Below are 17,316 nucleotides of genomic sequence, written 5' to 3' on the forward strand. Positions count from 1 at the left end.
AAGATAGTAGCCAAGTGAGCAACATGATGTTCCAGCGTGTCACTGAAAACCAATACATCGTCAAAAAAGACGATGACCGATTTTCGCAATAGGGGCTTCAAAATGGAATTCATCAATGCCTGAAATGTGGCTGGGGCGTTGGTAAGGCCAAAAGGCATGACCGTGAACTCGTAGTGACCTTTATGGGTACGAAAAGCTGTTTTAGGGATATCGGCCCGGTGCATCCGTATTTGGTGATACCTCGAACTCAAGTCCAGTTAGGAAAAGAGGGCAGCGCCGTGAAGTTATGCTAGTAATTCATCAATAACCGGAACAGGGAAGCGGTATTTGATTGTGATCGAATTCAAGACACGATAATCGACACAAAAACGCCAATCGTCCTCAGCCTTCGCTACCAACAGAGCAGGTGAAGAGAAAGGGCTAAAACTCGATTGAATGATACCGGTGGATAACATGTCAGCCACCTGCCGTTCAAGTTCCGCTTTCTAGGCATGACCATAACGGTAAGGGCGCACATTCACAGGTCTTGTGCCTGGAAGGAGAGGGATCTGATGGTCAAATGACCTATGGGGTGGCAAGGTGGTGGGTGGCTCAAATAGGTCCGAGTATTGCAAAAGCAGTGCTTGGAGTATTACCGATAGTGGAGATGAAGGCAGGGAACCCTGAGGAACACTGGATAGTTAAGCCACAATCTGAGGGGGAATGCCAAAAGGGGCGTCTAATGCCGATGAAGGGGCGCATGAACATAGAGGTGGTGTGGAAGATCCTACGAAACGATAGTTTGTTCCATTTATCGTGAATTCCATGACTTTGAAGAGGAAGTTCCAACCAATAAGGCCCAAGGTTTCTAACCAATCAATCCCTAAAACCATGTCGCAGCTGGCGACGGCGAGTAGGTGAAAGTCCCCGCAAAATTCATACCCTTGAATCATTACTGAGACTTAGGGAGCAACACCCTTCGTACGAAAGTAACGACCGGTTGCTACCATGACCAGCTCACAACGGGAAGAATCTGTGGGAAAACCCAATCTGGCAGCTACTTGAGGGTTAAGAAAACTTTGATCCACCCCGGAATCAATAAACACCTGAACCGGGGTGTGGAGAATAGACCCTTGCAAACGCATCGCCTGTCCGCGAGAACGCTTCGTGGCTGAAATGGCATGGAGTGCAATAGATTGGTCAGATTACTCCACCAAAGTCGACTCAAGCGGTGGGATTGGTGCCACCTCTTGGAATGAGTTAGTGAAATCATCTTCCGCAAGAAGGAGTAGATTATGGGACTGTCGACAACGATGTCTCGGCCGAAACTGGTCATCACAATTAAAACAGAGCCCTTGTTCCCTGCATGTTCGCATCTCCGCTTGGGTGAGGCGGATAATTGGTTTAGAAGGTGGTTGGGAAGGGGCAGGTGGAGTATGGCGTGGAGGATGAGGGAAAACTGTTGGAGGTGCTGGTGTCAGTGTGTGAGGCTTAGAGAGATTAGGAGATGGACAGGAAAACCCACTGCGAGTCGACGAACGGCGCCCATTTTTGTGTTCATAAGTACGAGCGAGTTCAATAGCCTAGGCAAGGGACGTAGGCCTTTGGGCTACCACATCATCCTGCAAGTCCTCTTTGAGTCCGCCCAAAAACGCCCCTAAGAGCTGCTCATCAGACCAATCTGGAGTACGACATAAAAGCCGGATAAACTGGTCGACATAGGTCTCGACCGACTCCGTTTGACTGATGTGGGAGAGAGCCATGTGGAAATTCAAAGCGTTGGCCGATCCAAAGCGTTGCAGCAGTTGCGTGGTGAATGTAGCCCAAGAGGTAAGAAGGAAACGTAGCTTGAACCATCGTTGCCAATGGGCGGCGTCACCCCCCAGATGCAACCCTGCGACTGTGACGCGGCGATAGTCCTCAATTTCATGGTAATCCAGAAATTCTTCAGCCATGGATAACCATCCATACGGGTCTTCGCCAAAGAAGCGAGGGAGCTCAATCTTTAACTGTTTTGGCCCCACCATTGATGGGGAAGGGTTTGGGAAGAGTTGGGTGAAATGGGGGCCCTGGTGTGGTGTGGGATGGGGGTAGTGAAGGGAGGGAAATTGGGCAGAGTCCAATGGTGTAAGATTGAGTTGCTAAAGTGTGGGGGTATGTAACGAGAGTTGGGGGAATGACTAAGGAGAGTTGAAGAAGTGTGAGGTAAGGAGGAAGGACCCACGGCCAAGGGGGACCGCGCGAGGTGGTTTGTAGGGAGGGGTTGGGAGTGTGGAGAACTCTAGGTTGGTTGAGGAAGAGGGGTTGGGATGGCCGCAAAAGGAGAGGAGCCCAGGGAAATGGGAATAGACCTGATGGGAATCTGAGACCTGTTTTGGGAAGGGGGTAGGGTTTTGAGAGTACAAAGTTCCCGAATGACTGTTTGTTGAAATTTCTCTTGCCGGGCTCTGTTGACCGTCATCTTGGCAATCGTGGGCTGCAGATCAGTGAGATGGTGCTGCAGATCATCTTGGCAGACGCTCATCAGCGTGACTGTCTCATGGAACTCATGAAGGTGCGTGATGATTTGTTGTTGCTGAAACTCTCTATCAAGTTCTGAGTTGGAAACGTCAGCCACCGTGATCGACGCCTTGTTCTTGCCCATGGAAGCACGCCTGGGCTCTGGATACCAAATGTTAGGGTTCCAGTTACAGGTAAGGAAGGAAATGAGAAAGGATAAGGGAAAAGAAGAAATTAAAGACTATTTTCATTCATTGTTCCTGAATTCATTACAAAAGGGGGATATATATCCATTCAACACAATAGACAAAATATCTCATAAGCTGAGTCATCACCTAACACCCATTTACTACTGTTGTAAGGATAATAACGTTATATCGAGGGGCCTACACAGTAAAGACCTAACAGTCTGTATCTTGGAAAGTCTCTTAGATAGGCGTTGGATTTCGGCAGTAATATCAATCATGTCAGCAAGAGGGAGATATGCCTCTAGCCCTTCACCAGCTACAAGATGGACTGATTGATCCACATTCCCTGAAATAAAAGATATCCACCAAATATATGCCTCAGCATCAGGTCATATAAAGCCATAAACATAAATGACAATAAACATGAACATTTCCGGGCCTTGGCCAAATGGAAAATAATCGATGAAGAAACGTGCCTGGAGGAGAATCGGTAAAATGGATCTTTTTGTAAATCTAGCCTGGAGAGAAGAGCTAAAACTTCCTTTTCTTTCTGCATCAAAATATAAATAAATATTTAAGCGAGTTAGTGGTAATGATAATTATGTCCAAATAAAAATCATTGCTGGAGAATGAATACGTACCCATATGTATTCAGTGACTTCTTCATTTGCAACTATAGATGCTGATATACGCTTTACAGGCTCAACAGAATATTCTGCTCGAGCATTTCTGATAGCTCTAGTCTTAAGAATAACAAAGAAGAAAACTTAGTAATTTAAGCAGCCACTTTTGACTATAAGAAAAATATACAAGATAGCAAAAAGTGCCAGTTGGATTTGGGTATGGACCACTAAACAAGAAGGATGAAGGAATATCCACTCACCAAAGCCTGTAAATTTTCAAATTTTTTAATCCAATTGCTCCTCCTTGGATGTGAAGTCAGTGGCCCCGGAGATACAATAAGAGCTTCTTTTCGATAGGGGAGTGCCTGTATCAAAGCAATCATTCATTTTAATTGAAACACTATCGGGGACAACAGTACAATGAAAGCGAACAAGCAGTCCACCCTAAATCCTAAGCAAAAGCTTTTCCATTTAATAATTACACCATAAGAAAATAATAAATACCTTATCAGTATAGAAGTTGAATTCAACTCAAAAGCTGAATATGGTGAATCAATTTTACCTGCCAGATTTCCCCGGTCACCAATGGCATGAAGGGATGTAGTAATTTAAGTATGTTTTCAAAAACATACAATAGAACTGCCTGTGTGACAAAAGCAACTGAATCACCACCAGAGTGGTAAGGACGAGCTTTACTGGCCTCGATGTACCTACATAAGTGAAATAAGTCGACAGTTGACAAATGTGTAAATCAGTGCATCTGAGCTAGGCAGAAGATATTAACAAAAAAGAAAAAGAAAACGGTTAACATTCTTATTTTCTGTTATTTTAGTAAGAAACATTCACTTTCAATGATAAAAAAAAGCAACCTAATACAGGGGAAAAGTTCCAGTCGTCCAGCTAGGCTAAACAAAACAGAGCTGTACCTCATAGTATTACATGGCAGCAAAGAAAATGAATACCAAAATACATCAGCCACTCCAACCATAATAAAATATAGCTGGGCAGTAAACTCTGAAGATACTGAAGCCCAAGGGGAAGCCATAAAACCAACTCATTCCACTAACAACCCAACTCATCCCGTGTTCCTCCAAATATTAGGAGCTTGAACTTCATGACACAAATAAAATAACCTAACAAAAAAACCCTGCCCAGGATTTTTCCTTTTGGCAATTCTGATAAAAGCTTTTGGTAAGACTAATCCTGAAGCTCCATTTCCTTCCAGTGGCATACATATAAACTTTGGTCCAGCTGGTTAGTTGACCTATTAGAGATTTTATTGGCCAAACATCAACATACTAGAAAATACCTAATCATATCATAATATCAATCTGCATGTTATCAGCCACAGAAACCAAAATGAGTACAGTTTCAGAAAGTATTTTGTGATTCAGAGGTTTCTTTGGGGAGGTTCAAAATCTTTTAAGATATACAAGAGATTGACTTTATATAAGAGAAAAATATATTTAACATTATCACTCCTAATCAGTCAATTTTTATTTTGGACAGGAAACCTAGAAAAAACAAAGCGAGATCCAGCACCTTTGTCCAATAGGACAAGTGGCCAACAAACAGAAACACAAGGGAGTCGTTCAGTATATCCAATGGCCCACAAAAAACATAAGAATGATTAATTGAGTGGGCATGTGCCCCCACCAAGCCTTACCTCCTTCCGTCCACGTGTTTATAGCTTTGTCAAACTGAAAAAGCAATAAAGTAAAATAATGTTTGTTTTTAAAAGCAATAATTTTGTATAAAAGCATCGGTGCCATATTCCTTGATTGTATCTAAAGGATCTATTACATTCCCCAATGTTTTCGACATCTTTCGACCGTGAAATAATCATTGCATTATTTCATATATCTGAATATCAGACACATAAGAGTAGAGTACAACTAGAGAATGTAGTAAACAGTAGTTTATAGCAATGTTTTCAGAGGTGCGAGAGTCTTCGGCGAAGCGAGCACCTTTGTGTTGTGTAGCTTTTCTGACTTTTTGCTTAATTATGCAAACGGCTACGTTTCACCTTTGTGTTCTGTACGCTTTTCTTGACTTTTTGCTTAATGAAGTGCCTAATTATACGAATGACCATTTTGTGTTAATTCTCACCCACAAATTATTTAAGAATCAACCATGCATGAATATAGAATATTTAAAAATATCCAAGAAGGACAACCCAATAACCGTGCTAATAATATTTTACAATAAAGAGACAATCATACTGCACAAGCAAAATACAAAGAGGAAGTCAGGTGGTCAATAAGACCACACAGAACCGCCCAGACCTGAAAAGAAAACTAACAGGAAAGAAAAGCGAGCAGAATCAGCACTGTCCCAAAAGATTATTAAAATAGAGCGGCTAGGACATAACCATCAAATTAGCACTCTCCCATAAGACAAACAACCTTACACACCATGCAGAATGAACCAACAAATTAATGACATCCGTATAATTAGGCACTTCATTAGCAAGGAATTTTGACGATCCTCAAAGTAAGCACACAAGGGAGAGGTTGGGAATAAACTATTTCACACTCAAGAAGAAATGACAAGCTAAAAGGACAATTAAATTAAAATATCAACATTGATGCAGTAGTTTTTATCGTGCAGTTTCAACTTACTTGTGAATCCCTAATGAGACCGTGTAGATAAATGTATTTAAATGTCACTGTCCCTGTGAACTCAATTCCCATCATGACCATCCTCGCAACCCAAAAGAACAATATGTTATGCCTGTTCAAACATGCAAGCAATAATATAAACTTCCAACAATCTTTTCAAATGAGCAAGCTTGATCACCAATCACCATAATAATAAAGTTTACAAACCTTCCAAATTTTAGTAATAACCTGTCGCAATTGGTGATAAATCTACACCCCCTTGCTCAAAGGGGACAACAGTCCCAAATATTGGAAATGGACTGGGCTTGAAAAACAAATCTAGAAACAATTATGTCCATTAAGAAACCAAGAGCCATACTAAAATTTGTGAGATCTAGGAGAAGCATCTTTAAATGAGAAGATGGTTAGGGCTGATTTGGTATTGTTATGTTTTGAAAAAAAAAAACTGCTTTATGTTGTGCTATGAGATGAGGGAAGTATAGGAAGCTGAGGGAAGTAGATGTCTAGGAGCTAGGTAAGGACGGAGAGGTTTACGGAGGCCAAAAAATCAATATTAAATGCAGCCATACATGGGAAAACGAAGACAGATGGCAGGCAAATGCTTAGCATGGGATGCACGTACCCAGTTTCAAGCATTGTTGTAGAGTAAAACCGCTTAAAATCCTCAGTTGACTCATCTGGCCATCCAAGAGTACTGAAAGGCCACAGTGCACTGTGAAAAGGAAAATATGATATATTTAGTCAAACTACAAAACATCTCAAATATATGAAACCTTGATGTGGATTTAAAAAACAAAAGACCAAGTATACATTAATTGTGAAATCAAAAGCTTCCACATGCAGCAGAAAGAAAACGCTAGAAATTTAATAAAAACTATAGTACCTAAAACAATGCTAATTCTTTTGTTAAATACACCAATATGCTGCTTCATTGCTTACAAATCCAAACATAATGAATCAGATATTAGTTAGGATTTGAAGTTACCAAATTAGGTCGGTATTTTAGTTTGAAAGATCATGTACAATTCCCATTACAACTACACAAACAGTCATCTTGGTCACATAATCCCTTCAAACAACTGCATTAAAACTGTATCCATGGGTTAAGACAAAATTGCTAAATAGGGCATGTTAAATCTCAAATCCTGGAAGCGTTGGCTAAAGTCTTCAAAGTTCTAGGTATTATATGAAAGAAAATAGTAAAGTCCCTTTTACCAAGAATGACAATGTCAGTCTCCGTGTGAATTTCATGGAAATTAATTTTAAAGCATGAAACTTTGTATGAACAATTCGGAAATGCTTTCTAAAAGACATAAGGTACTCAATTAATCAATTATGCTTCTCTCACTAAATTTTCTCTTTCTGCATCATCGATCAGATGCATTTCTAGAAGTCTAAAAATTAAAAAAAGAAGAAAAAACATAGCTTTTCTGTTTGTACTTGAAAGTGCCAAAGTCTTTCTCAGCATGCCGCCAAAACAATTAATGGTCCACACAGGCGGCAGTCAAGGCAAATAGTGGACTGGAAAAACAAAAACAAATGCTCACCAAAAAGAAACAAAAACAAATATCTACTTCCGGTTACAACTTACATCACACGTTTTCTGATTACACGTCACCAAATCATGTCTCCGTAGTCCGGACCCTGACGCCTCTATCTATATATCTCTTATTAGACTGCTACGCAAAGTACGAAACAGAAACAGAAAGGGTCTAATTCTCTCTCACCGTGTTTGCTACGATGTCAAAGAGCGATTTGGTTTCGGAAGGCTCGGGAGTCGGCGCTACCGGCACCATGGAGGAGCTGAAGAAGAACTTCGACACGTTTGACAAGAACGGTTCCGAGACGGTCTCACTGGTGGAGGTCCAGCGCATTATGGCTGAGATCGCCAAGCACGGCGACGGTCACATTGACGTCGGGCAACTCGCCGGGATCATCAATGGCGGATCCACCAAGAAGCTTCGCGACGCGTTCGACCTTTACAATCTCGCCAATAACGGGCTGATCTCCACGAGTGAGCTGCTTGAGGTGCTGAAGCGGTTGGAGACGAAGTACTCGCTCAAGGACCGTGCGAAGATGATCAGCTCCGTCGACGCCGACGGCGATGACCACGTCAACTTCGCTAATCCCGGCGCTGCCGGCACCATGGAGGAGCTGAAGAAGAACTTCGACAAGTTCGACAAGAACGGTTCCGAGACGGTCTCACTGGAGGAGGTCCAGCGCATTATGGCTGAGATCGCCAAGCACGGCGACGGTCACATTGACGTCGGGCAGCTCGCCGGGATCATCAATGGCGGATCCACCAAGAAACTTCGCGACGCGTTCGACCTTTACAATCTAGCCAAGAACGGGCTGATCTCCAAGAGTGAGCTGCTTGAGGTGCTGAAGCGGTTGGAGAAGAAGTACTCGCTCAAGGACCGCACGAAGATGATCAGCTCCGTCGACGCCGACGGAGATGACCACGTCAACTTCGCTGATCCGGGCGCTGCCTGCACCATGGAGGAGCTGAAGAAGAACTTCGACAAGTTAGACAAGAACGGCTCCGAAACGGTCTCACTGGAGGAGGTCCAGCGCACCGAGTTCAAGAAGATGATGACTCGAGAAAGTCATCGCAAGGAGGTTATGTCCGAGAAAGTCGGAGCTAAGGAGACTGGGAGATTTTGCGTTCTAAACCAAGGGTTTGGAATGACAGGAGATCGTGACAGAGGAGCCAGCTTTGCGTGCGAACGGAAAGGTAGCGAAGAGAAGGGATTGTGTAGTGGGCTGGGTTTAATGGAGGACTCGGATACGAAAGGGAATATGGAGGAACTAGGGCAGACTTTGGGAAGCAATCTTCTCCTTACTGATAAGGAGAAGGAGGGAGTGGTGATTGAGAAGAAGGATGTGGAAGAGGCGCTGATAGGGTTTCCTTATACCCTACTGGCAGATGTATTAACTGAGAGGACTGTGAATGTGGACGCTTTCATCAACCAGTTCACATCACTGTGGCAGGGGACGGAAGGGGTCTCTATTCAGGGTTTAGGTGACCGGCGGTTTCTGATCGGATTTGTGGCTAAACGTGATATGCAGCGAGTGATAGAATCGGATTTCCCTTGGACATTCCGTAATGATTTTGTACTGGTGGCTGACCGTACAAACAGGCGCGATGCACGGTGGGAAGAGATGTCAATGGGTGAGATGTGGGTGCAGATTCATAAGGTGCCACCATTGAGCATGACGGCAGCGGTTGCTACGGCAATAGGGGGAGGGATTGGTATGGTGATCACTGTGGACAAATCAGCTAGTCGAGAATGTATTGGTAGGTTCTTAAGGGTTCGCATTCAGCTAATCTGCGAGAACCATTGATGCGGGGAATGGTGGTCACGTTTCCGGATGAAGGTCGAGTTTGGGTTCAATTTAAATACGAAGGATTGCCTAACTATTGTTTCTATTGTGGGAAGTTAGGCCATGTGAGTAGGGTGTGTAAGGCACAGGTAAAGCGCGGAGTGCAAGGAATGGAGGAGGGTGAGGAAATATTGGGACAAGGGAGGTCACTGCCATATGAGGGTTTGGAGGCTCGTATGGATTTACGGGGGAATGTTCTGCGATCACCGTCGTGGAAATCTAAGAATCCGAGTATGGGGGAAGGGAGTGGGAGAACAGTGGAATCACGAAGGGATGGGGACATGCATCACGAGGGGATGCAGGGGGTTTGGCGTACGGGGGCTAGGGGAGGGAGAGTGGAACAGGCGAGCAGACGGGTGGGGAATAACCGTGACGGTGATGTGGAGGACACAGACTCTTCACCTGGGGAAAAAGATAAGTATGATTGCCCGGTTAAGGAGGGGAGTGGGAATCGGGGAGATCTACGGAACCAGCGCCGGGTAGCAGAAGAAGAGGCACGAAAGGATGCGGGACTAATTGGACGGGGAGGGATAGTGGCGCCGGGTATTGAGAATGTGGTCTTGGTTGAGTCTGTTGAACCTGCGAGGACAATGGAGGGGGGTGCGGACGGGAACCAGAGAGGCTTACAGGTTGATTTGAACGTCCCGGTCGAGAACCAGAGAGGCGTTGATTTGAACGTCCCGGTGGGCATGGAGGAGGGTTTGGACGGGAACCAGAGAGGCTTACAGGTTGATTTGAACGTCCCGGCGGGCATGGAGGATGAAGGCCACTCCGTTATGATGCAGCAGCTGAGTGGCATGGATGGGGTGACACAGGTGAATGTTGTGGTGCATGAGGAGGCGGAAGGAAAGGTTTACAATGGGACTCAAGATTCGGATCCTTTGGAGCTGGGTCCTATTATTGATGTCAGAAGCCAAGAGAATAGGAGACGAAAGCGGAGAATTAAAGAAGTGGAGGGGACGGGTGGGGATGTTACTAGTACCGGTAATAAGCGAGCTCTTATTTTTACTGTGGCGGAGGAGACCAGCCGTGAAGGGTCTTCACGGCCGCCATGAAAAAAAAGGATCCTCAATTCAATCTCAACCATCCATTTATATATTGCTTAGATTAAGACACTTGTCCACTATCAAGTCCTATGAGACTTAACTAGCACATTACAATTTGATCACTCAATCTCAGCCTATGAGCTAAGACACAACACTAATCAACCTTGTAATCCTCTTTGATCAATTCATCAATTTACACGTTAACAAACCAATCATATATTTAGACTATTCTTGATAAAAATCTTTTAACCAATCATATATATTCTTGATGAATCCCTGACGAGCTTTACTAGCCTCGATGTACCTACATAAGTGAAATAAGTCAATAGTTGACAAATGTGTAAATTAGTGCATCTGAGCTAGGCAGAAGATATCAACAAAAAGAAAAAGAAAACGGTTAACATTCTTATTTTCTGTTATTTTAGTAAGAAACACTGACTTGCAATGATAAAAAAGAGCAACCTAATACAGGGGAAAAGTTCCAGTCGTCCAGCTAGGCTAAACAAAACAGAGCTGTACCTCATAGTATTACACGGCGGCAGAGAAAATGAATACCAAAATACATCAGCCACTCCAACCATAATAAAATATAGCTGGACAGTAAACTCTGAAGACACTGAAGCCCAAAGGGAAGCCAAAAAACCAACTCATTCCACTAACGACCCAACTCATCCCGTGTTCCTCCAAATATTAGGGGCTTCAACTTCATGACACAAATATAATGACCTAACAAAAAAACCCTGCACAGGATTTTTCCTTTTGGCAAATCTGATAAAAGCTTTTGGTAAGACTAATCCTGAAGCTCCATTTCCTTCCAGTGGCATACATATAAAGTTTGGTCCAGCTGGTTAGTTGATCTATTAGAGATTTTATTGGCCAAACATCAACATGCTAGAAAATACCTAATCATATCATAATACCAATCTGCATTGTTATCAGCCACAGAAACCAAAATGAGTACAGTTTCAGAAACCATATTGTGATTCAGAGGTTTCTTTGGGGAGGTTCAAAATCTTTTAAGATATACAAGAGATTGACTTTATATAAGAGAAAAATATATTTAACATTATCACTCCTAATCAGTCAATTTTTATTTTGGATAGGAAACCTTAGAAAAAGTAAAGCGAGATCCAGCACCCTTGTCCAATAGGACAAGTGGCCCACAAACAGAAACACAAGGGAGTCTTTCAGTATATCCAATGGACGTGGATAAAGTAGCAACCAAACCCAAACCAGTAGGCAATGGGTGGAAAAGCCCATGATGTTGCATATTGCCATGCAACACTTCAAACTCCTGATATGGGATTCTATACCCCACTTAGGCTGGGTGTGACTGAACTAAACACATGGATGAATTATATTGGGAGATATGGAGCACCAGCAGGCGCCGGTTCTGACACGTGGATTACCCTTGCATAAATTTTCAAAGTCAGTATTCAACTTAAAACCAATTGGCATTGGGTGGAAAGTCTATAAACATTGAAGATTTCCATGCAACACTTAGGATCCACAAAGATTACATGTTCTCAGTAAACGACTTTGGAGTGGTATTCCACCAGTTTGTGTTTAAGTTGCTTAAAGAGATTTTTTATTTTTTATTTTTAATTTGTATATGGACATAACATAAGACTATGCTTTTGATTATTATCTGGTTGAAAACATTTAATGGAAACTCAAAACATACCAATCAGCAAAATCTCCCCAAAAGAAATCATATGTCTCTCTTCCTACATCTCCAAAGAAAAATTTGTCATAGCTTGTGGCGACTGTGTCAATAAGCAAATGAAGTTTTGAAATCTGAAAAAGGGAGAAAAATGAATGGTTAAACAAAGAAAAATCATTTGGTTCCCATTCAGCCAGTGTGTTATTGTCTTATTTAACACATTTTATGGACAGATTCAGAAAGTAAGAAAGAGGAAAGACAACCATCTCTTTTATGACTTGCAGAAAGCATACGAGGACAGCAAGTGAAGTAATTTGTAAGAAATCTACCGATAATTTTCAATTATAAAAGAGTTGCATCAAACGCCGACATTAAGCCTCTGCCCAAGTTCTTTAGTAATTGAGAACTCGCTAAATCATTCGGACACGTTCAGACATGATGTGCCTTGCAGACAAGTTTGTTATACATATACGAGCAGCATGGGGCTATCTTTAGACATAGCAGGTCAAGTTTTCGTGAATCCTCCAGAGGAAGTTAAAATTTTAGAGATACATACATGAGACAGGATGGAGCTAATCATAAGTGGAGCATTTTCTGGTCAATAATAAGTTATACTTCATAGCTCAGCACGAAATCGTATGACTTGAGATAGTTTAGCAAACAAACCTTATAAGAAAGTATATTTTCCCAAGTTGATGCATCGTTTTGACTGGGTAAATTGTGCAATACAAATTTTCCAGCATTCCATAGTTTATTAGTGAAGGCCTTGTTGGATGTCAACCTCTCGGTGGATAAATTAAGGTCCTGGAAAACAAGACCAAATCAGCCAAAATGGTAATTGTATTTTAAAATGCAACAGCTGAAGACTGCATACACATATTTCTGGTCAGCAAATATAGTAAAATAATGTTTGTTTTTAGAAGCGATAATTTTGTATAAATGCAGAACTGACACATAAGTAAAGTGACAACAACACAAACCTGGCCAGCAGTCCCTAGAGCAATTGTAAATCTTAAAGCATCTGTGCCATATTCCTTGATTGTATCTAAAGGATCTATTACATTCCCCAATGTTTTCGACATCCTTCGACCCTGAAATAATCATTACGTTATTTCATATATCTGAATATCAGACACATAGGAGTAGAGTACAATTAGAGAATGTAGTAAACAGTAGTTTATAGCAATGTTTTCAGAGGTGAAGGTGTAAGTAGAGGTGTTTAGGGCCTCAAGGTGAGACGTAAACCTTTCAGTTTTTTTTCTGTATTAATCATAATAATAGATTGGATTTTCGGTTTAATTTTAATGATTCTTTAAATTTTTCTGGGTCCATGAAGATTTCTCTGCTTTCAATTCAGCTAGAATGTCCATTTGGGAGTTTCGGTAAAAGAAATCCATTCAAACGGCTACGCTTCACATGTAGGACAACACGCCATCCCCTCTCTCTCTCTCTCTCTCTCTCTCTCTCGTCAGATCTGGTGCGAGCGTCTTTGCACTTTCTTTGGCGAAGCAAGCACCTTTGTGTTGTGTACGCTTTTCTGATTTGTTGCTTGATTATGCTAGACCTCGTGCTACAAGGCGTGCAGAGGCCAAGCCATTTTGCGTTAATTCTCACCCATAAATTATTTAAGAATCAACCATGCATGAATTGTGAAATGCAACTGGTGTCTTATCAGAAAGTTTGTTGGAAGCAAACTGGAATATAGAAAAAAATCCAAGAAGGACAACCCAATAACTGTGCTAATAATATTTTCAATAAAGAGACAATCATACTGCACGAGCAGAATACAAAGAGGAAGTCAGGTGGTCACCACAGAACCACCCAGAACTGAAAAGAAAACTAACAGGAAAGAAAGAGAGTGCAGAATCAGCACTCTCCCAAAAGATTATTAAAATAGAGAGGCTAGGACGTAACCATCAAATTAGCACTCTCCCAAAAGATTATTAAAATAGAGAGGCTAGGACGTAACCATCAAATTAGCACTCTCCCAAAAGATTATTAAAATAGAGAGGCTAGGATGTAACCATCAAATTAGCACTCTCCCAAAAGACAATTAACCTTGCACACCATGCAAAACAAACCAACAAATTAATGACATCTGTTTGTACTATACTTGACCAATCCCGAAACTACTAAGCACAGGTCAACGTTATACCATCAAGGACCCAGAAGAGTTTCCCTCCAACTAGGAGGCCAATCACAACGTGACACATGTCGACATCAGAAGCCAATCATAGCGCGACACGTGTCAATATCGGAAGTCAATCACAACACGGCACGTGTCAATGTCAGAACAAAGTTAGAAACTCTCTTCTATAAAAAGAGATCATTCTCCCACAATATTTCCTAATGTCATTTGTACTAAATCATTCACTAGTACTCACTAAAAGAGAGCTTGAACCTATGTACTTGTGTAAACCCTTCACAATTAATGAGAACTCCTCTACTCCGTGGACATAGCCAATCTGGGTGAACCACGTACATCTGGTGTTTGCTTCAGTGTCTCTATCCATTTACATACTTATCCACACTAGTAACGAGAGCAATCTAGCGAAGGTCACAAACTTACACTTTTTGTTGTACCAAAGTCCTCACTGATTTTGTGCATCAACAACATCCATATAATTAGGCACTTCATTAGCAAGGAATTTTGACGATCCTCAAAGTAAGCACACAAGGGAGAGGTTGGGAATAATCTATTTCACACTCAAGAAGAAATGACAAGCTAAAAGGACAATCAAAATAAAATATCTACATTGATGATGTACTATTTATAGTGCAGTTTCAACTTACTTGTGAATCCCTGATGAGACCGTGTAGATAAATGTATTTAAATGGCACTGTCCCTGTGAACTCAATTCCCATCATGACCATCCTCGCAACCCAAAAGAACAATATGTCATGCCTTTTCAAACATGCAAGCAATAATATAAACTTCAACAATCTTTTCAAATGAGCAAGCTTGATCACCAATCACCATAATAATAAAGTTTACAAACCTTCCAAATTTTCGTAATAACCTATCGCAATTAGTGATAAATCTACACCCCCTTGCTCAAAGGGGACAACAGTCCCAAATATTGGGAATGGAATGGGCTTGAAGAACAAATCTAGAAACAATTATGTCCATTAAGAAACCAAGAGCCATACTAAAATTTGTGAGATCTAGGAGAAGCATCCCTAAATGAGAAGATGGTTAGTCTTGGTGGCAAAGGAAAGGGAGATGAGAAGCTGAGGGAAGTAGGTGTCTAGGAGCTAGGTATAGAAGGAGAGGTTTATGGAGGCTTAGAGAGAGAGAGAGAGAGAGAGTACACAAGGCTACTTATATGACAAAAATTCAATATTAAATGCAGCCATACATGGGAAAACGAAGACAGATGACAGGCAAATGCTTAGCATGGGATGCACATACCCAGTTTCAAGCATTGTTGTAGGATAAAACCGCTTAAAATCCTCAACTAGGGATGGGCAATGGTTATGTGGGCGGGTAACCGCGGTTAATTTACCCATAACCGTTTATGCCCATACTCGCATAACCGTTTACCCGTTGGGTAATTACCTAAACGGTTATACCCATACCCATAACCGTTTATAAACGGTTAACCGTATCCATAACCGCATACCCATTTAACCGTAACCGTTTAATACCCGTTTACCCATTTATCCTTTTTAACCGGTTTATCTTTTTTTTTTTACCATTACCCTTTTTTCACCCGTCTACATGTTTTTTAACAACTTGAAAATTAAAAAAAAATTGTCATAAATTTTTTTTTTTGACAATTAAACACCGTTATAGGTACATTCATCATACATGTCGATATTTTAATTTTTTAAGTCCTTATACCATTCCAATAATTGAAATAATAGTTTACGGATGATATTTTTAACTGTTACCAATGACGGTAAATATAATATTTGCTAAGTATTATTGGGTTACAAAAATTGTTTAGAAGACATTTATGTCAGAGCATTTCTGTCAATTTCACGGTTACCCGCAAGGAATTTAAATTAATTTGGTCAATTCCTTGATGATGAGAATCATCATTCCTGTAGTAGTGTTATTGAGAGAAGGACCGATGAATTCCTTGCTAATTTATTGGGTGCTAAGTATTATTGGATTGAGAACATGATTTGTGTTAGTTTTACATATATAAAATAAATGGGTAAACGGTTACCCGTTTATAACCGTGGTTAATACCCATAACCGCCCATTTAAATTTCGCGGGTAAACGGTTATACCCATAACCGTTTATTTATCTAAACGGTTACCCATAACCGTAACCGTTTAATTTAAATGGGCGGGTAACCGCGGTTACCCATAACCAATGGGTATTTGCCCATCCCTATCCTCAACTGACTCATCTGGCCATCCTCAACTGACTCATCTGGCCATCCAAGAGTACTGAAAAGCCACAGTGCACTGTGAAAAGGAAAATATGATATATTTAGTAAAACTACAAAGCATCTCAAATATATGAAACCTTGCAATAAACATATGAAACCTTGATGTGGATTGAAAAAAAAGACCAAGTATACATTAATTGTGAAATCAAAAGCTTCCACATGCAGCAGAAAGAAAACACTAGAAATTTAATAAAAACTATCGTTGCCTAAAACAATGCTCATTCTTTTGTTAAATACACCAATATGCTGCTTCATTGCTTACAAACCAAACATAATGAATCAGATATTAGTTAGGTTTAGAAGTTACCAAATTAGTTCGGTATTTTAGTTTGAAAGATCATGTACAATTACCATTACAACTACACAAACAGTCATCTTGGTCACATAATCCCTTCAAACAACTGCATTAAAAATTGTATCCATGGGTTAAGACAAAATTGCTAAATAGGGCATGTTAAATCTCAAATCCTGGAATCATTGGCTAGAGTCTTCAAAGTTTTAGGTATTATATGAAAGAAAATAGTAAAGTCCCTCTTACCAAGAATGACAATGTCAGTCTCCGTGTAAATTTCAGGAAATTAATTTTAAAGCATGAAACTTTGAACAATTCGGAAATGATAGACCAATTAATACTGCATCAATTAAACATGGATTTCATGATATAAGACACATTGGATGAAAATAGATTGTCCCACTGCCATCACAACATACACAAATTTGAAACTTATTGCGCAAGAACTTCTTGAATTCATGGAGCATGATTGAGTATAAGCATTCTAATGGATATATTTAAAATCTTTTGTTGTTTGGATGAGGTCTATTTAATGACATCTCCTAGTTCTAATTCTTTTTCCTACCTCCACTCACCACTTGAGCTAACATCCTTTTATATTCTACATAGCACAGAAC

The 17,316-nt window shown here is 41.0% G+C and overlaps 1 pseudogene; it reads right to left on the reverse strand.

Annotated features, from left to right (window-relative positions):
• Window positions 1–2,708: 2,708 nt before the first annotated feature.
• The window catches only part of LOC103417428 (valine--tRNA ligase, chloroplastic/mitochondrial 2-like), a 28,025-nt pseudogene continuing 13,417 nt past the window's right edge, over window positions 2,709–17,316 (reverse strand).

Source organism: Malus domestica, chromosome 17 (assembly GCF_042453785.1).
Source record: "Malus domestica chromosome 17, GDT2T_hap1".
NCBI lineage: Eukaryota > Viridiplantae > Streptophyta > Magnoliopsida > Rosales > Rosaceae > Malus > Malus domestica.